Source organism: Microcebus murinus, unplaced genomic scaffold (assembly GCF_040939455.1).
Source record: "Microcebus murinus isolate Inina unplaced genomic scaffold, M.murinus_Inina_mat1.0 scaf035_hap2_Mmur4.0, whole genome shotgun sequence".
NCBI lineage: Eukaryota > Metazoa > Chordata > Mammalia > Primates > Cheirogaleidae > Microcebus > Microcebus murinus.
In genome coordinates, this window is record NW_027438981.1 from 117,148 (window position 1) to 136,656 (window position 19,509).

The 19,509-nt window shown below is 62.9% G+C and overlaps 5 non-coding genes across 5 annotated transcripts; all 5 read right to left on the reverse strand.

Annotated features, from left to right (window-relative positions):
• Positions 1-3,254: 3,254 nt before the first annotated feature.
• On the reverse strand, positions 3,255-3,373 carry LOC142868619 (5S ribosomal RNA). The gene has a single exon (XR_012917565.1). It is a non-coding gene; the product is annotated as a 5S ribosomal RNA (ribosomal RNA).
• A 3,734-nt stretch (positions 3,374-7,107) lies between these two features.
• Positions 7,108-7,226, reverse strand: LOC142868620 (5S ribosomal RNA). The gene has a single exon (XR_012917566.1). It is a non-coding gene; the product is annotated as a 5S ribosomal RNA (ribosomal RNA).
• A 3,734-nt stretch (positions 7,227-10,960) lies between these two features.
• LOC142868621 (5S ribosomal RNA) lies at positions 10,961-11,079 on the reverse strand. The gene has a single exon (XR_012917567.1). It is a non-coding gene; the product is annotated as a 5S ribosomal RNA (ribosomal RNA).
• A 3,734-nt stretch (positions 11,080-14,813) lies between these two features.
• LOC142868622 (5S ribosomal RNA) lies at positions 14,814-14,932 on the reverse strand. The gene has a single exon (XR_012917568.1). It is a non-coding gene; the product is annotated as a 5S ribosomal RNA (ribosomal RNA).
• A 3,737-nt stretch (positions 14,933-18,669) lies between these two features.
• LOC142868624 (5S ribosomal RNA) lies at positions 18,670-18,788 on the reverse strand. Its single transcript, XR_012917570.1, has one exon. It is a non-coding gene; the product is annotated as a 5S ribosomal RNA (ribosomal RNA).
• Between the last annotated feature and the right edge of the window lie 721 nt (positions 18,789-19,509).

Here is a 19,509-nt window from a genome sequence, read left to right on the forward strand (position 1 = left end):
TGGGGCGTCTCTCTCTGGGGATGTGTCCCATGGGTGGGGTGGGGTGGCGTGGTTTGGGGGGCGCTGAAGAAATCAGTCCCCTCCATCTCCTACCTCTGGAAAACGCCCAAGCCCGTGGAGAACTGCCGGCACCGCTTCGTGGGGGCCGGGACCCTCCTCCGTGTCCTCCTGTGGCCCAGTCCAAGGGGCCTGGGCCTGGCCGGGGCTGCATTGGACCCCGACCACCCTGGCGTGTGGACTCGCTAAAAATCGGCCATTAGATATTGGATTCCAGCTTCCTGGAGGTCATTTCACTAATGAGTGCACCGGAAAGAGTTTCCTAATCCATCTGTGAGGGTGGCAACTGAAAGAGAATTTGAAAGCTGACAGAATAGGCGAGGGAAGGCATAGGAGATTTCCACACCCAGCAAGGAAGACTTTCCCGAAATGGAAGAAAGAAACGAGCAAACAGAGACACCGGTAGCCCGCCCGGAAAAGAGTCTGCCCCTTAGAGAAAGCACCCTGACCAGGTTCACCCGTGGGTGGGTGGCGAGCTAGCGGCGTTCAGAAGAGCGAGGCCCGCAGTCTGTGCGGAAGACACCTGCGCTCGGGTGTGTGTGGCGGCGCGATTCACAAGCAGCTCTAGACGTTAAACCAAGGAGAAGCCAGGGAGTTCCCAACGCCCCAGGTGTCCTCAGCCCACGACTGGCTGCTGTGGGAATGCGAAGCCCGGCTCCTTGTCTCAGAGCGGGGTTCCCAGGAGGATCAGGCTGAAGCTGGGACTCGGCCTCAAAGTGTCCCCTCGCATGGCCACCCCCTTCCCCTTCCTGCTCCTCTACTCCTGGTGCCCCTCCATCCAGGGGCCAGACCTTAAAGAGTCACCGCAAGAGAATCCTGGTCCCAAAGGAGCCTTCTGGGGGACCGGTGCTGAGAGAGGTTGTGGGCATGGCCCGCTGGGGCTCTGCCCGACCCAGGGCTGAGAGATGCCACCTCCCAGCTCTGGGTCCCTGCAGGAAGTGTTGGCAAGCACAGGGCCGGTCCTCCAAAGGCCCAGGTGCAGGGAGCCCAGGCCAAGCAGCCTGTGGAAGAGGCCACTTGCCGTGCCACCCCGGGAACAGGACTGCAGGCCCCGGCCCTTCCCACCTCCTCCTCCTCCTCCTCCTCCTCCTCCTCCCCCCCGCCCCCCCCCACAGGGCACAGGGCTCAGAGACTCTTGCTCAGACTCTTGCTACCCGAAGTGCAAAGGGCATCAGTTGCTCCTCCAACCCCCCCGCCCAGCAGACCACGTTGTCCAGCCAGCCCCCGGGCCTCCCTGGGGTGCCCAGCACAAAAGTGCAGACACCCACCGGACCCTCAATCTCAGTTTTCGGATGTTTTTGCCACTCTAAGGACCCGCAGGCCAGCTGGGCCTTCGGGCAGGACAGAGAGCCCCGGAATCCGACGTGGAGAGCTGCGTGTACGTCCCCATCAGGAGGCGGTCCCCACCTCCGCGGCTCTCCCCTTGCGGGGAGGGGCAGCCCAGCCGGCAGCCAGCCGCAGGGCCTCAGGGAAGACACCAGGCTGGGCCCCCGCGGCACAGCGGGGGCACGTCCCCCGCACTCACGCGACTTAGGGACGGCTGCTGGAGACTGCTGCGGCCACCCTGCTGCCGGGTTTCTGGAGGGCTTCCTGGAAGCAGCGTCCACACCAAGCCCTTGGAAGGCCCAGGCGACGGAGGAGCCGGTCAGGCAGGGGCCGAGGACGGTGAGAGGCCGGGCGGGGAGGAGCCGGTCAGGCGGGGGCCCAGGACAGTGACGGGCCTGGCCGGGGAGGAGTGCGTCAGGCAGGGGCAGTGGAGACGGGCTGGGTAAGGGTTAGGGTGACAGTTAGGGCACAATTCACAATCGCAAAGACGTGGAAGCGACCCGAGTGCCCATCCATCCAGGAGTGCATGAATAAAATGTGGCGCGTGGACACCACGGAGTGCCATTCGGCTGTGAGGAGCAGCGGTGAGAGGGCGCCTCTCGTGTTCTCCTGGCCAGAGCTGGAACCCGTTCCAGTAGGCCAGGTATCCCAAGAATGGACACACGAGCACCACGTGAGCGCGCTCACCAGCAAATTGGTACGAACGGATGGACGCCTAAGTGGACAGAGAGGAATCACCTTCATCGGGTGGGTGTCGGGCGTGTGGGGGGAGGGGAGGGGCATACACATCCATTAGGCATGGGGTGGGTGCGCACCGACTGGGGGATGGGCGCACTTGAAGCTCTGACCCGAGGGGGGAGGCTTGGAGAGGGCAAGGCACCCGACCTTAACATTGGTACCCCCACAATACGCTGGAACAACATGAGAGGTATATGAATAAGAACACAGGGGGGGGCGGGCGCGGTGGCTCACGCCTGTAATCCTAGCTCTCTGGGAGGCCGAGGCGGGCGGATTGCTCCAGGTCAGGAGTTCGAAACCAGCCTGAGCAAGAGCGAGACCCCGTCTCTACTAAAAATAGAAAGAAATTAATTGGCCAACTAATATATATAGAAAAACACAGCCGGGCGTGGTGGTGCATGCCTGTAGTCCCAACTACTCGGGAGGCTGAGGCAGCAGGATTGCTTGAGCCCGGAGATTGAGGTTGCTGTGAGCTAGGCTGACGCCATGGCACTCACTCTAGCCTGGGCAGCAAAACGAGACTCTGTCTCAAAAAAAAAAAAAAAAAAGAACACAGGGGGGAGGGGGGCACGGGCAACACATGTCACCTGAATACTTGTACTCCCATCATCTGCTTGAAGAGAGAGAGAAAAGAAAATGCAATCCTAGAGGTAAGAGACACTTTTTAAAAATAATGAATCCGAAGAGAAAAGTAAAAGGAGGCCTGTGGAGCAGGTCTGGGTGTGACTCCGGATCCCCCAACATCAGGTGCCACCACCAAAGATTCCTGCGTGTAGCCCATAGAACCCCAAAAGCAACGGGACGAGTTCTGGTCACATACTCCCTCCAAATGACATCCTGGCCTTCTTCTGGAACTCCCTCCCCTCTCAGACTCTCAAGGTTTCCTCCAGCGTGTCGGTTCCCACAGAGCAGACCTTTGGTCTGAGACCTGACAGTCCAGATGCCACGCATGCTGCCGCGTGGCGGCGGTGTCGCGGCTTGGGACAAGAGGAGGCCCCACGGTGCGGGCTGGGGCGCCAGGCACCGCGGGCGGGCGCTGAGGGTGGGGGTGACCCCCACCCCGGGCCGCCGCCGCGCTCCCAGAAAGGGGACACAACAAGAGGCAAAAAAAAAAAAAAAAAAAAAAAAGCAGCAGCCTGTGGCACCCGGTATTCCCAGGCGGTCTCCCATCCAAGTACTAACCAGGCCCGACCCTGCTTAGCTTCCGAGACCAGACGAGATCGGGGGCGTTCAGGGTGGTGTGGCCCTAGACGGCGGCGGAGGGCGCCCCTGCCCCGCTCAAGAAGCCGAGCCTCTCTGGGCTTCCCCGCCGCCGCCTCCCGCCCCAGGCCCCGCGCCGGGCCGGGCCGGTTGAGTTCTCCGGCCGGGTCCCGCGGGCTCCCAGGGACGGGGTGATGGGCGGGGCGGGGCGGGGGGCTGTCTCTGTATACACACACACACACACTCACACTCACTCACACTCACACAAGATGCGCCTCCACGGCTGGACTCGCCAAGGTGGAGCCCTCCCAGCCCCCCTCGTCTCCTCGCCCGGCCTCCTTCACCTACCCGCTGCCCACCCCCAGCGCGTCGCTGCCTGCCGCTGACTGCGCACGCGCGGGACGCTCGCCCTTTGACCCCAGCCAGGGGCCGCCCTCCCCCACAACCCCTTTCAGCTGCGCCCCCCCCCCTCGCCCTGTGGGTGGGCTGCCGCCTATTCCCCCGGGCCAGGGCTGGGGCACAGCCAGTGTATGGGGCGTCTCTCTCTGGGGATGTGTCCCATGGGTGGGGTGGGGTGGCGTGGTTTGGGGGGCGCTGAAGAAATCAGTCCCCTCCATCTCCTACCTCTGGAAAACGCCCAAGCCCGTGGAGAACTGCCGGCACCGCTTCGTGGGGGCCGGGACCCTCCTCCGTGTCCTCCTGTGGCCCAGTCCAAGGGGCCTGGGCCTGGCCGGGGCTGCATTGGACCCCGACCACCCTGGCGTGTGGACTCGCTAAAAATCGGCCATTAGATATTGGATTCCAGCTTCCTGGAGGTCATTTCACTAATGAGTGCACCGGAAAGAGTTTCCTAATCCATCTGTGAGGGTGGCAACTGAAAGAGAATTTGAAAGCTGACAGAATAGGCGAGGGAAGGCATAGGAGATTTCCACACCCAGCAAGGAAGACTTTCCCGAAATGGAAGAAAGAAACGAGCAAACAGAGACACCGGTAGCCCGCCCGGAAAAGAGTCTGCCCCTTAGAGAAAGCACCCTGACCAGGTTCACCCGTGGGTGGGTGGCGAGCTAGCGGCGTTCAGAAGAGCGAGGCCCGCAGTCTGTGCGGAAGACACCTGCGCTCGGGTGTGTGTGGCGGCGCGATTCACAAGCAGCTCTAGACGTTAAACCAAGGAGAAGCCAGGGAGTTCCCAACGCCCCAGGTGTCCTCAGCCCACGACTGGCTGCTGTGGGAATGCGAAGCCCGGCTCCTTGTCTCAGAGCGGGGTTCCCAGGAGGATCAGGCTGAAGCTGGGACTCGGCCTCAAAGTGTCCCCTCGCATGGCCACCCCCTTCCCCTTCCTGCTCCTCTACTCCTGGTGCCCCTCCATCCAGGGGCCAGACCTTAAAGAGTCACCGCAAGAGAATCCTGGTCCCAAAGGAGCCTTCTGGGGGACCGGTGCTGAGAGAGGTTGTGGGCATGGCCCGCTGGGGCTCTGCCCGACCCAGGGCTGAGAGATGCCACCTCCCAGCTCTGGGTCCCTGCAGGAAGTGTTGGCAAGCACAGGGCCGGTCCTCCAAAGGCCCAGGTGCAGGGAGCCCAGGCCAAGCAGCCTGTGGAAGAGGCCACTTGCCGTGCCACCCCGGGAACAGGACTGCAGGCCCCGGCCCTTCCCACCTCCTCCTCCTCCTCCTCCTCCTCCTCCTCCCCCCCGCCCCCCCCCACAGGGCACAGGGCTCAGAGACTCTTGCTCAGACTCTTGCTACCCGAAGTGCAAAGGGCATCAGTTGCTCCTCCAACCCCCCCGCCCAGCAGACCACGTTGTCCAGCCAGCCCCCGGGCCTCCCTGGGGTGCCCAGCACAAAAGTGCAGACACCCACCGGACCCTCAATCTCAGTTTTCGGATGTTTTTGCCACTCTAAGGACCCGCAGGCCAGCTGGGCCTTCGGGCAGGACAGAGAGCCCCGGAATCCGACGTGGAGAGCTGCGTGTACGTCCCCATCAGGAGGCGGTCCCCACCTCCGCGGCTCTCCCCTTGCGGGGAGGGGCAGCCCAGCCGGCAGCCAGCCGCAGGGCCTCAGGGAAGACACCAGGCTGGGCCCCCGCGGCACAGCGGGGGCACGTCCCCCGCACTCACGCGACTTAGGGACGGCTGCTGGAGACTGCTGCGGCCACCCTGCTGCCGGGTTTCTGGAGGGCTTCCTGGAAGCAGCGTCCACACCAAGCCCTTGGAAGGCCCAGGCGACGGAGGAGCCGGTCAGGCAGGGGCCGAGGACGGTGAGAGGCCGGGCGGGGAGGAGCCGGTCAGGCGGGGGCCCAGGACAGTGACGGGCCTGGCCGGGGAGGAGTGCGTCAGGCAGGGGCAGTGGAGACGGGCTGGGTAAGGGTTAGGGTGACAGTTAGGGCACAATTCACAATCGCAAAGACGTGGAAGCGACCCGAGTGCCCATCCATCCAGGAGTGCATGAATAAAATGTGGCGCGTGGACACCACGGAGTGCCATTCGGCTGTGAGGAGCAGCGGTGAGAGGGCGCCTCTCGTGTTCTCCTGGCCAGAGCTGGAACCCGTTCCAGTAGGCCAGGTATCCCAAGAATGGACACACGAGCACCACGTGAGCGCGCTCACCAGCAAATTGGTACGAACGGATGGACGCCTAAGTGGACAGAGAGGAATCACCTTCATCGGGTGGGTGTCGGGCGTGTGGGGGGAGGGGAGGGGCATACACATCCATTAGGCATGGGGTGGGTGCGCACCGACTGGGGGATGGGCGCACTTGAAGCTCTGACCCGAGGGGGGAGGCTTGGAGAGGGCAAGGCACCCGACCTTAACATTGGTACCCCCACAATACGCTGGAACAACATGAGAGGTATATCAATAAGAACACAGGGGGGGGGCGGGCGCGGTGGCTCACGCCTGTAATCCTAGCTCTCTGGGAGGCCGAGGCGGGCGGATTGCTCCAGGTCAGGAGTTCGAAACCAGCCTGAGCAAGAGCGAGACCCCGTCTCTACTAAAAATAGAAAGAAATTAATTGGCCAACTAATATATATAGAAAAACACAGCCGGGCGTGGTGGTGCATGCCTGTAGTCCCAACTACTCGGGAGGCTGAGGCAGCAGGATTGCTTGAGCCCGGAGATTGAGGTTGCTGTGAGCTAGGCTGACGCCATGGCACTCACTCTAGCCTGGGCAGCAAAACGAGACTCTGTCTCAAAAAAAAAAAAAAAAAAGAACACAGGGGGGAGGGGGGCACGGGCAACACATGTCACCTGAATACTTGTACTCCCATCATCTGCTTGAAGAGAGAGAGAAAAGAAAATGCAATCCTAGAGGTAAGAGACACTTTTTAAAAATAATGAATCCGAAGAGAAAAGTAAAAGGAGGCCTGTGGAGCAGGTCTGGGTGTGACTCCGGATCCCCCAACATCAGGTGCCACCACCAAAGATTCCTGCGTGTAGCCCATAGAACCCCAAAAGCAACGGGACGAGTTCTGGTCACATACTCCCTCCAAATGACATCCTGGCCTTCTTCTGGAACTCCCTCCCCTCTCAGACTCTCAAGGTTTCCTCCAGCGTGTCGGTTCCCACAGAGCAGACCTTTGGTCTGAGACCTGACAGTCCAGATGCCACGCATGCTGCCGCGTGGCGGCGGTGTCGCGGCTTGGGACAAGAGGAGGCCCCACGGTGCGGGCTGGGGCGCCAGGCACCGCGGGCGGGCGCTGAGGGTGGGGGTGACCCCCACCCCGGGCCGCCGCCGCGCTCCCAGAAAGGGGACACAACAAGAGGCAAAAAAAAAAAAAAAAAAAAAAAAGCAGCAGCCTGTGGCACCCGGTATTCCCAGGCGGTCTCCCATCCAAGTACTAACCAGGCCCGACCCTGCTTAGCTTCCGAGACCAGACGAGATCGGGGGCGTTCAGGGTGGTGTGGCCCTAGACGGCGGCGGAGGGCGCCCCTGCCCCGCTCGAGAAGCCGAGCCTCTCTGGGCTTCCCCGCCGCCGCCTCCCGCCCCAGGCCCCGCGCCGGGCCGGGCCGGTTGAGTTCTCCGGCCGGGTCCCGCGGGCTCCCAGGGACGGGGTGATGGGCGGGGCGGGGCGGGGGGCTGTCTCTGTATACACACACACACACACTCACACTCACTCACACTCACACAAGATGCGCCTCCACGGCTGGACTCGCCAAGGTGGAGCCCTCCCAGCCCCCCTCGTCTCCTCGCCCGGCCTCCTTCACCTACCCGCTGCCCACCCCCAGCGCGTCGCTGCCTGCCGCTGACTGCGCACGCGCGGGACGCTCGCCCTTTGACCCCAGCCAGGGGCCGCCCTCCCCCACAACCCCTTTCAGCTGCGCCCCCCCCCCTCGCCCTGTGGGTGGGCTGCCGCCTATTCCCCCGGGCCAGGGCTGGGGCACAGCCAGTGTATGGGGCGTCTCTCTCTGGGGATGTGTCCCATGGGTGGGGTGGGGTGGCGTGGTTTGGGGGGCGCTGAAGAAATCAGTCCCCTCCATCTCCTACCTCTGGAAAACGCCCAAGCCCGTGGAGAACTGCCGGCACCGCTTCGTGGGGGCCGGGACCCTCCTCCGTGTCCTCCTGTGGCCCAGTCCAAGGGGCCTGGGCCTGGCCGGGGCTGCATTGGACCCCGACCACCCTGGCGTGTGGACTCGCTAAAAATCGGCCATTAGATATTGGATTCCAGCTTCCTGGAGGTCATTTCACTAATGAGTGCACCGGAAAGAGTTTCCTAATCCATCTGTGAGGGTGGCAACTGAAAGAGAATTTGAAAGCTGACAGAATAGGCGAGGGAAGGCATAGGAGATTTCCACACCCAGCAAGGAAGACTTTCCCGAAATGGAAGAAAGAAACGAGCAAACAGAGACACCGGTAGCCCGCCCGGAAAAGAGTCTGCCCCTTAGAGAAAGCACCCTGACCAGGTTCACCCGTGGGTGGGTGGCGAGCTAGCGGCGTTCAGAAGAGCGAGGCCCGCAGTCTGTGCGGAAGACACCTGCGCTCGGGTGTGTGTGGCGGCGCGATTCACAAGCAGCTCTAGACGTTAAACCAAGGAGAAGCCAGGGAGTTCCCAACGCCCCAGGTGTCCTCAGCCCACGACTGGCTGCTGTGGGAATGCGAAGCCCGGCTCCTTGTCTCAGAGCGGGGTTCCCAGGAGGATCAGGCTGAAGCTGGGACTCGGCCTCAAAGTGTCCCCTCGCATGGCCACCCCCTTCCCCTTCCTGCTCCTCTACTCCTGGTGCCCCTCCATCCAGGGGCCAGACCTTAAAGAGTCACCGCAAGAGAATCCTGGTCCCAAAGGAGCCTTCTGGGGGACCGGTGCTGAGAGAGGTTGTGGGCATGGCCCGCTGGGGCTCTGCCCGACCCAGGGCTGAGAGATGCCACCTCCCAGCTCTGGGTCCCTGCAGGAAGTGTTGGCAAGCACAGGGCCGGTCCTCCAAAGGCCCAGGTGCAGGGAGCCCAGGCCAAGCAGCCTGTGGAAGAGGCCACTTGCCGTGCCACCCCGGGAACAGGACTGCAGGCCCCGGCCCTTCCCACCTCCTCCTCCTCCTCCTCCTCCTCCTCCTCCCCCCCGCCCCCCCCCACAGGGCACAGGGCTCAGAGACTCTTGCTCAGACTCTTGCTACCCGAAGTGCAAAGGGCATCAGTTGCTCCTCCAACCCCCCCGCCCAGCAGACCACGTTGTCCAGCCAGCCCCCGGGCCTCCCTGGGGTGCCCAGCACAAAAGTGCAGACACCCACCGGACCCTCAATCTCAGTTTTCGGATGTTTTTGCCACTCTAAGGACCCGCAGGCCAGCTGGGCCTTCGGGCAGGACAGAGAGCCCCGGAATCCGACGTGGAGAGCTGCGTGTACGTCCCCATCAGGAGGCGGTCCCCACCTCCGCGGCTCTCCCCTTGCGGGGAGGGGCAGCCCAGCCGGCAGCCAGCCGCAGGGCCTCAGGGAAGACACCAGGCTGGGCCCCCGCGGCACAGCGGGGGCACGTCCCCCGCACTCACGCGACTTAGGGACGGCTGCTGGAGACTGCTGCGGCCACCCTGCTGCCGGGTTTCTGGAGGGCTTCCTGGAAGCAGCGTCCACACCAAGCCCTTGGAAGGCCCAGGCGACGGAGGAGCCGGTCAGGCAGGGGCCGAGGACGGTGAGAGGCCGGGCGGGGAGGAGCCGGTCAGGCGGGGGCCCAGGACAGTGACGGGCCTGGCCGGGGAGGAGTGCGTCAGGCAGGGGCAGTGGAGACGGGCTGGGTAAGGGTTAGGGTGACAGTTAGGGCACAATTCACAATCGCAAAGACGTGGAAGCGACCCGAGTGCCCATCCATCCAGGAGTGCATGAATAAAATGTGGCGCGTGGACACCACGGAGTGCCATTCGGCTGTGAGGAGCAGCGGTGAGAGGGCGCCTCTCGTGTTCTCCTGGCCAGAGCTGGAACCCGTTCCAGTAGGCCAGGTATCCCAAGAATGGACACACGAGCACCACGTGAGCGCGCTCACCAGCAAATTGGTACGAACGGATGGACGCCTAAGTGGACAGAGAGGAATCACCTTCATCGGGTGGGTGTCGGGCGTGTGGGGGGAGGGGAGGGGCATACACATCCATTAGGCATGGGGTGGGTGCGCACCGACTGGGGGATGGGCGCACTTGAAGCTCTGACCCGAGGGGGGAGGCTTGGAGAGGGCAAGGCACCCGACCTTAACATTGGTACCCCCACAATACGCTGGAACAACATGAGAGGTATATGAATAAGAACACAGGGGGGGGCGGGCGCGGTGGCTCATGCCTGTAATCCTAGCTCTCTGGGAGGCCGAGGCGGGCGGATTGCTCCAGGTCAGGAGTTCGAAACCAGCCTGAGCAAGAGCGAGACCCCGTCTCTACTAAAAATAGAAAGAAATTAATTGGCCAACTAATATATATAGAAAAACACAGCCGGGCGTGGTGGTGCATGCCTGTAGTCCCAACTACTCGGGAGGCTGAGGCAGCAGGATTGCTTGAGCCCGGAGATTGAGGTTGCTGTGAGCTAGGCTGACGCCATGGCACTCACTCTAGCCTGGGCAGCAAAACGAGACTCTGTCTCAAAAAAAAAAAAAAAAAAAGAACACAGGGGGGAGGGGGGCACGGGCAACACATGTCACCTGAATACTTGTACTCCCATCATCTGCTTGAAGAGAGAGAGAAAAGAAAATGCAATCCTAGAGGTAAGAGACACTTTTTAAAAATAATGAATCCGAAGAGAAAAGTAAAAGGAGGCCTGTGGAGCAGGTCTGGGTGTGACTCCGGATCCCCCAACATCAGGTGCCACCACCAAAGATTCCTGCGTGTAGCCCATAGAACCCCAAAAGCAACGGGACGAGTTCTGGTCACATACTCCCTCCAAATGACATCCTGGCCTTCTTCTGGAACTCCCTCCCCTCTCAGACTCTCAAGGTTTCCTCCAGCGTGTCGGTTCCCACAGAGCAGACCTTTGGTCTGAGACCTGACAGTCCAGATGCCACGCATGCTGCCGCGTGGCGGCGGTGTCGCGGCTTGGGACAAGAGGAGGCCCCACGGTGCGGGCTGGGGCGCCAGGCACCGCGGGCGGGCGCTGAGGGTGGGGGTGACCCCCACCCCGGGCCGCCGCCGCGCTCCCAGAAAGGGGACACAACAAGAGGCAAAAAAAAAAAAAAAAAAAAAAAAGCAGCAGCCTGTGGCACCCGGTATTCCCAGGCGGTCTCCCATCCAAGTACTAACCAGGCCCGACCCTGCTTAGCTTCCGAGACCAGACGAGATCGGGGGCGTTCAGGGTGGTGTGGCCCTAGACGGCGGCGGAGGGCGCCCCTGCCCCGCTCGAGAAGCCGAGCCTCTCTGGGCTTCCCCGCCGCCGCCTCCCGCCCCAGGCCCCGCGCCGGGCCGGGCCGGTTGAGTTCTCCGGCCGGGTCCCGCGGGCTCCCAGGGACGGGGTGATGGGCGGGGCGGGGCGGGGGGCTGTCTCTGTATACACACACACACACACTCACACTCACTCACACTCACACAAGATGCGCCTCCACGGCTGGACTCGCCAAGGTGGAGCCCTCCCAGCCCCCCTCGTCTCCTCGCCCGGCCTCCTTCACCTACCCGCTGCCCACCCCCAGCGCGTCGCTGCCTGCCGCTGACTGCGCACGCGCGGGACGCTCGCCCTTTGACCCCAGCCAGGGGCCGCCCTCCCCCACAACCCCTTTCAGCTGCGCCCCCCCCCCTCGCCCTGTGGGTGGGCTGCCGCCTATTCCCCCGGGCCAGGGCTGGGGCACAGCCAGTGTATGGGGCGTCTCTCTCTGGGGATGTGTCCCATGGGTGGGGTGGGGTGGCGTGGTTTGGGGGGCGCTGAAGAAATCAGTCCCCTCCATCTCCTACCTCTGGAAAATGCCCAAGCCCGTGGAGAACTGCCGGCACCGCTTCGTGGGGGCCGGGACCCTCCTCCGTGTCCTCCTGTGGCCCAGTCCAAGGGGCCTGGGCCTGGCCGGGGCTGCATTGGACCCCGACCACCCTGGCGTGTGGACTCGCTAAAAATCGGCCATTAGATATTGGATTCCAGCTTCCTGGAGGTCATTTCACTAATGAGTGCACCGGAAAGAGTTTCCTAATCCATCTGTGAGGGTGGCAACTGAAAGAGAATTTGAAAGCTGACAGAATAGGCGAGGGAAGGCATAGGAGATTTCCACACCCAGCAAGGAAGACTTTCCCGAAATGGAAGAAAGAAACGAGCAAACAGAGACACCGGTAGCCCGCCCGGAAAAGAGTCTGCCCCTTAGAGAAAGCACCCTGACCAGGTTCACCCGTGGGTGGGTGGCGAGCTAGCGGCGTTCAGAAGAGCGAGGCCCGCAGTCTGTGCGGAAGACACCTGCGCTCGGGTGTGTGTGGCGGCGCGATTCACAAGCAGCTCTAGACGTTAAACCAAGGAGAAGCCAGGGAGTTCCCAACGCCCCAGGTGTCCTCAGCCCACGACTGGCTGCTGTGGGAATGCGAAGCCCGGCTCCTTGTCTCAGAGCGGGGTTCCCAGGAGGATCAGGCTGAAGCTGGGACTCGGCCTCAAAGTGTCCCCTCGCATGGCCACCCCCTTCCCCTTCCTGCTCCTCTACTCCTGGTGCCCCTCCATCCAGGGGCCAGACCTTAAAGAGTCACCGCAAGAGAATCCTGGTCCCAAAGGAGCCTTCTGGGGGACCGGTGCTGAGAGAGGTTGTGGGCATGGCCCGCTGGGGCTCTGCCCGACCCAGGGCTGAGAGATGCCACCTCCCAGCTCTGGGTCCCTGCAGGAAGTGTTGGCAAGCACAGGGCCGGTCCTCCAAAGGCCCAGGTGCAGGGAGCCCAGGCCAAGCAGCCTGTGGAAGAGGCCACTTGCCGTGCCACCCCGGGAACAGGACTGCAGGCCCCGGCCCTTCCCACCTCCTCCTCCTCCTCCTCCTCCTCCTCCTCCCCCCCGCCCCCCCCCACAGGGCACAGGGCTCAGAGACTCTTGCTCAGACTCTTGCTACCCGAAGTGCAAAGGGCATCAGTTGCTCCTCCAACCCCCCCGCCCAGCAGACCACGTTGTCCAGCCAGCCCCCGGGCCTCCCTGGGGTGCCCAGCACAAAAGTGCAGACACCCACCGGACCCTCAATCTCAGTTTTCGGATGTTTTTGCCACTCTAAGGACCCGCAGGCCAGCTGGGCCTTCGGGCAGGACAGAGAGCCCCGGAATCCGACGTGGAGAGCTGCGTGTACGTCCCCATCAGGAGGCGGTCCCCACCTCCGCGGCTCTCCCCTTGCGGGGAGGGGCAGCCCAGCCGGCAGCCAGCCGCAGGGCCTCAGGGAAGACACCAGGCTGGGCCCCCGCGGCACAGCGGGGGCACGTCCCCCGCACTCACGCGACTTAGGGACGGCTGCTGGAGACTGCTGCGGCCACCCTGCTGCCGGGTTTCTGGAGGGCTTCCTGGAAGCAGCGTCCACACCAAGCCCTTGGAAGGCCCAGGCGACGGAGGAGCCGGTCAGGCAGGGGCCGAGGACGGTGAGAGGCCGGGCGGGGAGGAGCCGGTCAGGCGGGGGCCCAGGACAGTGACGGGCCTGGCCGGGGAGGAGTGCGTCAGGCAGGGGCAGTGGAGACGGGCTGGGTAAGGGTTAGGGTGACAGTTAGGGCACAATTCACAATCGCAAAGACGTGGAAGCGACCCGAGTGCCCATCCATCCAGGAGTGCATGAATAAAATGTGGCGCGTGGACACCACGGAGTGCCATTCGGCTGTGAGGAGCAGCGGTGAGAGGGCGCCTCTCGTGTTCTCCTGGCCAGAGCTGGAACCCGTTCCAGTAGGCCAGGTATCCCAAGAATGGACACACGAGCACCACGTGAGCGCGCTCACCAGCAAATTGGTACGAACGGATGGACGCCTAAGTGGACAGAGAGGAATCACCTTCATCGGGTGGGTGTCGGGCGTGTGGGGGGAGGGGAGGGGCATACACATCCATTAGGCATGGGGTGGGTGCGCACCGACTGGGGGATGGGCGCACTTGAAGCTCTGACCCGAGGGGGGAGGCTTGGAGAGGGCAAGGCACCCGACCTTAACATTGGTACCCCCACAATACGCTGGAACAACATGAGAGGTATATGAATAAGAACACAGGGGGGGGGCGGGCGCGGTGGCTCACGCCTGTAATCCTAGCTCTCTGGGAGGCCGAGGCGGGCGGATTGCTCCAGGTCAGGAGTTCGAAACCAGCCTGAGCAAGAGCGAGACCCCGTCTCTACTAAAAATAGAAAGAAATTAATTGGCCAACTAATATATATAGAAAAACACAGCCGGGCGTGGTGGTGCATGCCTGTAGTCCCAACTACTCGGGAGGCTGAGGCAGCAGGATTGCTTGAGCCCGGAGATTGAGGTTGCTGTGAGCTAGGCTGACGCCATGGCACTCACTCTAGCCTGGGCAGCAAAACGAGACTCTGTCTCAAAAAAAAAAAAAAAAAAGAACACAGGGGGGAGGGGGGCACGGGCAACACATGTCACCTGAATACTTGTACTCCCATCATCTGCTTGAAGAGAGAGAGAAAAGAAAATGCAATCATAGAGGTAAGAGACACTTTTTAAAAATAATGAATCCGAAGAGAAAAGTAAAAGGAGGCCTGTGGAGCAGGTCTGGGTGTGACTCCGGATCCCCCAACATCAGGTGCCACCACCAAAGATTCCTGCGTGTAGCCCATAGAACCCCAAAAGCAACGGGACGAGTTCTGGTCACATACTCCCTCCAAATGACATCCTGGCCTTCTTCTGGAACTCCCTCCCCTCTCAGACTCTCAAGGTTTCCTCCAGCGTGTCGGTTCCCACAGAGCAGACCTTTGGTCTGAGACCTGACAGTCCAGATGCCACGCATGCTGCCGCGTGGCGGCGGTGTCGCGGCTTGGGACAAGAGGAGGCCCCACGGTGCGGGCTGGGGCGCCAGGCACCGCGGGCGGGCGCTGAGGGTGGGGGTGACCCCCACCCCGGGCCGCCGCCGCGCTCCCAGAAAGGGGACACAACAAGAGGCAAAAAAAAAAAAAAAAAAAAAAAAGCAGCAGCCTGTGGCACCCGGTATTCCCAGGCGGTCTCCCATCCAAGTACTAACCAGGCCCGACCCTGCTTAGCTTCCGAGACCAGACGAGATCGGGGGCGTTCAGGGTGGTGTGGCCCTAGACGGCGGCGGAGGGCGCCCCTGCCCCGCTCAAGAAGCCGAGCCTCTCTGGGCTTCCCCGCCGCCGCCTCCCGCCCCAGGCCCCGCGCCGGGCCGGGCCGGTTGAGTTCTCCGGCCGGGTCCCGCGGGCTCCCAGGGACGGGGTGATGGGCGGGGCGGGGCGGGGGGCTGTCTCTGTATACACACACACACACACTCACACTCACTCACACTCACACAAGATGCGCCTCCACGGCTGGACTCGCCAAGGTGGAGCCCTCCCAGCCCCCCTCGTCTCCTCGCCCGGCCTCCTTCACCTACCCGCTGCCCACCCCCAGCGCGTCGCTGCCTGCCGCTGACTGCGCACGCGCGGGACGCTCGCCCTTTGACCCCAGCCAGGGGCCGCCCTCCCCCACAACCCCTTTCAGCTGCGCCCCCCCCCCTCGCCCTGTGGGTGGGCTGCCGCCTATTCCCCCGGGCCAGGGCTGGGGCACAGCCAGTGTATGGGGCGTCTCTCTCTGGGGATGTGTCCCATGGGTGGGGTGGGGTGGGGTGGCGTGGTTTGGGGGGCGCTGAAGAAATCAGTCCCCTCCATCTCCTACCTCTGGAAAACGCCCAAGCCCGTGGAGAACTGCCGGCACCGCTTCGTGGGGGCCGGGACCCTCCTCCGTGTCCTCCTGTGGCCCAGTCCAAGGGGCCTGGGCCTGGCCGGGGCTGCATTGGACCCCGACCACCCTGGCGTGTGGACTCGCTAAAAATCGGCCATTAGATATTGGATTCCAGCTTCCTGGAGGTCATTTCACTAATGAGTGCACCGGAAAGAGTTTCCTAATCCATCTGTGAGGGTGGCAACTGAAAGAGAATTTGAAAGCTGACAGAATAGGCGAGGGAAGGCATAGGAGATTTCCACACCCAGCAAGGAAGACTTTCCCGAAATGGAAGAAAGAAACGAGCAAACAGAGACACCGGTAGCCCGCCCGGAAAAGAGTCTGCCCCTTAGAGAAAGCACCCTGACCAGGTTCACCCGTGGGTGGGTGGCGAGCTAGCGGCGTTCAGAAGAGCGAGGCCCGCAGTCTGTGCGGAAGACACCTGCGCTCGGGTGTGTGTGGCGGCGCGATTCACAAGCAGCTCTAGACGTTAAACCAAGGAGAAGCCAGGGAGTTCCCAACGCCCCAGGTGTCCTCAGCCCACGACTGGCTGCTGTGGGAATGCGAAGCCCGGCTCCTTGTCTCAGAGCGGGGTTCCCAGGAGGATCAGGCTGAAGCTGGGACTCGGCCTCAAAGTGTCCCCTCGCATGGCCACCCCCTTCCCCTTCCTGCTCCTCTACTCCTGGTGCCCCTCCATCCAGGGGCCAGACCTTAAAGAGTCACCGCAAGAGAATCCTGGTCCCAAAGGAGCCTTCTGGGGGACCGGTGCTGAGAGAGGTTGTGGGCATGGCCCGCTGGGGCTCTGCCCGACCCAGGGCTGAGAGATGCCACCTCCCAGCTCTGGGTCCCTGCAGGAAGTGTTGGCAAGCACAGGGCCGGTCCTCCAAAGGCCCAGGTGCAGGGAGCCCAGGCCAAGCAGCCTGTGGAAGAGGCCACTTGCCGTGCCACCCCGGGAACAGGACTGCAGGCCCCGGCCCTTCCCACCTCCTCCTCCTCCTCCTCCTCCTCCTCCTCCCCCCCGCCCCCCCCCACAGGGCACAGGGCTCAGAGACTCTTGCTCAGACTCTTGCTACCCGAAGTGCAAAGGGCATCAGTTGCTCCTCCAACCCCCCCGCCCAGCAGACCACGTTGTCCAGCCAGCCCCCGGGCCTCCCTGGGGTGCCCAGCACAAAAGTGCAGACACCCACCGGACCCTCAATCTCAGTTTTCGGATGTTTTTGCCACTCTAAGGACCCGCAGGCCAGCTGGGCCTTCGGGCAGGACAGAGAGCCCCGGAATCCGACGTGGAGAGCTGCGTGTACGTCCCCATCAGGAGGCGGTCCCCACCTCCGCGGCTCTCCCCTTGCGGGGAGGGGCAGCCCAGCCGGCAGCCAGCCGCAGGGCCTCAGGGAAGACACCAGGCTGGGCCCCCGCGGCACAGCGGGGGCACGTCCCCCGCACTCACGCGACTTAGGGACGGCTGCTGGAGACTGCTGCGGCCACCCTGCTGCCGGGTTTCTGGAGGGCTTCCTGGAAGCAGCGTCCACACCAAGCCCTTGGAAGGCCCAGGCGACGGAGGAGCCGGTCAGGCAGGGGCCGAGGACGGTGAGAGGCCGGGCGGGGAGGAGCCGGTCAGGCGGGGGCCCAGGACAGTGACGGGCCTGGCCGGGGAGGAGTGCGTCAGGCAGGGGCAGTGGAGACGGGCTGGGTAAGGGTTAGGGTGACAGTTAGGGCACAATTCACAATCGCAAAGACGTGGAAGCGACCCGAGTGCCCATCCATCCAGGAGTGCATGAATAAAATGTGGCGCGTGGACACCACGGAGTGCCATTCGGCTGTGAGGAGCAGCGGTGAGAGGGCGCCTCTCGTGTTCTCCTGGCCAGAGCTGGAACCCGTTCCAGTAGGCCAGGTATCCCAAGAATGGACACACGAGCACCACGTGAGCGCGCTCACCAGCAAATTGGTACGAACGGATGGACGCCTAAGTGGACAGAGAGGAATCACCTTCATCGGGTGGGTGTCGGGCGTGTGGGGGGAGGGGAGGGGCATACACATCCATTAGGCATGGGGTGGGTGCGCACCGACTGGGGGATGGGCGCACTTGAAGCTCTGACCCGAGGGGGGAGGCTTGGAGAGGGCAAGGCACCCGACCTTAACATTGGTACCCCCACAATACGCTGGAACAACATGAGAGGTATATGAATAAGAACACAGGGGGGGCCGGGCGCGGTGGCTCACGCCTGTAATCCTAGCTCTCTGGGAGGCCGAGGCGGGCGGATTGCTCCAGGTCAGGAGTTCGAAACCAGCCTGAGCAAGAGCGAGACCCCGTCTCTACTAAAAATAGAAAGAAATTAATTGGCCAACTAATATATATAGAAAAACACAGCCGGGCGTGGTGGTGCATGCCTGTAGTCCCAACTACTCGGGAGGCTGAGGCAGCAGGATTGCTTGAGCCCGGAGATTGAGGTTGCTGTGAGCTAGGCTGACGCCATGGCACTCACTCTAGCCTGGGCAGCAAAACGAGACTCTGTCTCAAAAAAAAAAAAAAAAAAGAACACAGGGGGGAGGGGGGCACGGGCAACACATGTCACCTGAATACTTGTACTCCCATCATCTGCTTGAAGAGAGAGAGAAAAGAAAATGCAATCATAGAGGTAAGAGACACTTTTTAAAAATAATGAATCCGAAGAGAAAAGTAAAAGGAGGCCTGTGGAGCAGGTCTGGGTGTGACTCCGGATCCCCCAACATCAGGTGCCACCACCAAAGATTCCTGCGTGTAGCCCATAGAACCCCAAAAGCAACGGGACGAGTTCTGGTCACATACTCCCTCCAAATGACATCCTGGCCTTCTTCTGGAACTCCCTCCCCTCTCAGACTCTCAAGGTTTCCTCCAGCGTGTCGGTTCCCACAGAGCAGACCTTTGGTCTGAGACCTGACAGTCCAGATGCCACGCATGCTGCCGCGTGGCGGCGGTGTCGCGGCTTGGGACAAGAGGAGGCCCCACGGTGCGGGCTGGGGCGCCAGGCACCGCGGGCGGGCGCTGAGGGTGGGGGTGACCCCCACCCCGGGCCGCCGCCGCGCTCCCAGAAAGGGGACACAACAAGAGGCAAAAAAAAAAAAAAAAAAAAAAAGCAGCAGCCTGTGGCACCCGGTATTCCCAGGCGGTCTCCCATCCAAGTACTAACCAGGCCCGACCCTGCTTAGCTTCCGAGACCAGACGAGATCGGGGGCGTTCAGGGTGGTGTGGCCCTAGACGGCGGCGGAGGGCGCCCCTGCCCCGCTCAAGAAGCCGAGCCTCTCTGGGCTTCCCCGCCGCCGCCTCCCGCCCCAGGCCCCGCGCCGGGCCGGGCCGGTTGAGTTCTCCGGCCGGGTCCCGCGGGCTCCCAGGGACGGGGTGATGGGCGGGGCGGGGCGGGGGGCTGTCTCTGTATACACACACACACACACTCACACTCACTCACACTCACACAAGATGCGCCTCCACGGCTGGACTCGCCAAGGTGGAGCCCTCCCAGCCCCCCTCGTCTCCTCGCCCGGCCTCCTTCACCTACCCGCTGCCCACCCCCAGCGCGTCGCTGCCTGCCGCTGACTGCGCACGCGCGGGACGCTCGCCCTTTGACCCCAGCCAGGGGCCGCCCTCCCCCACAACCCCTTTCAGCTGCGCCCCCCCCTCGCCCTGTGGGTGGGCTGCCGCCTATTCCCCCGGGCCAGGGCTGGGGCACAGCCAGTGTATGGGGCGTCTCTCTCTGGGGATGTGTCCCATGGGTGGGGTGGGGTGGCGTGGTTTGGGGGGCGCTGAAGAAATCAGTCCCCTCCATCTCCTACCTCTGGAAAACGCCCAAGCCCGTGGAGAACTGCCGGCACCGCTTCGTGGGGGCCGGGACCCTCCTCCGTGTCCTCCTGTGGCCCAGTCCAAGGGGCCTGGGCCTGGCCGGGGCTGCATTGGACCCCGACCACCCTGGCGTGTGGACTCGCT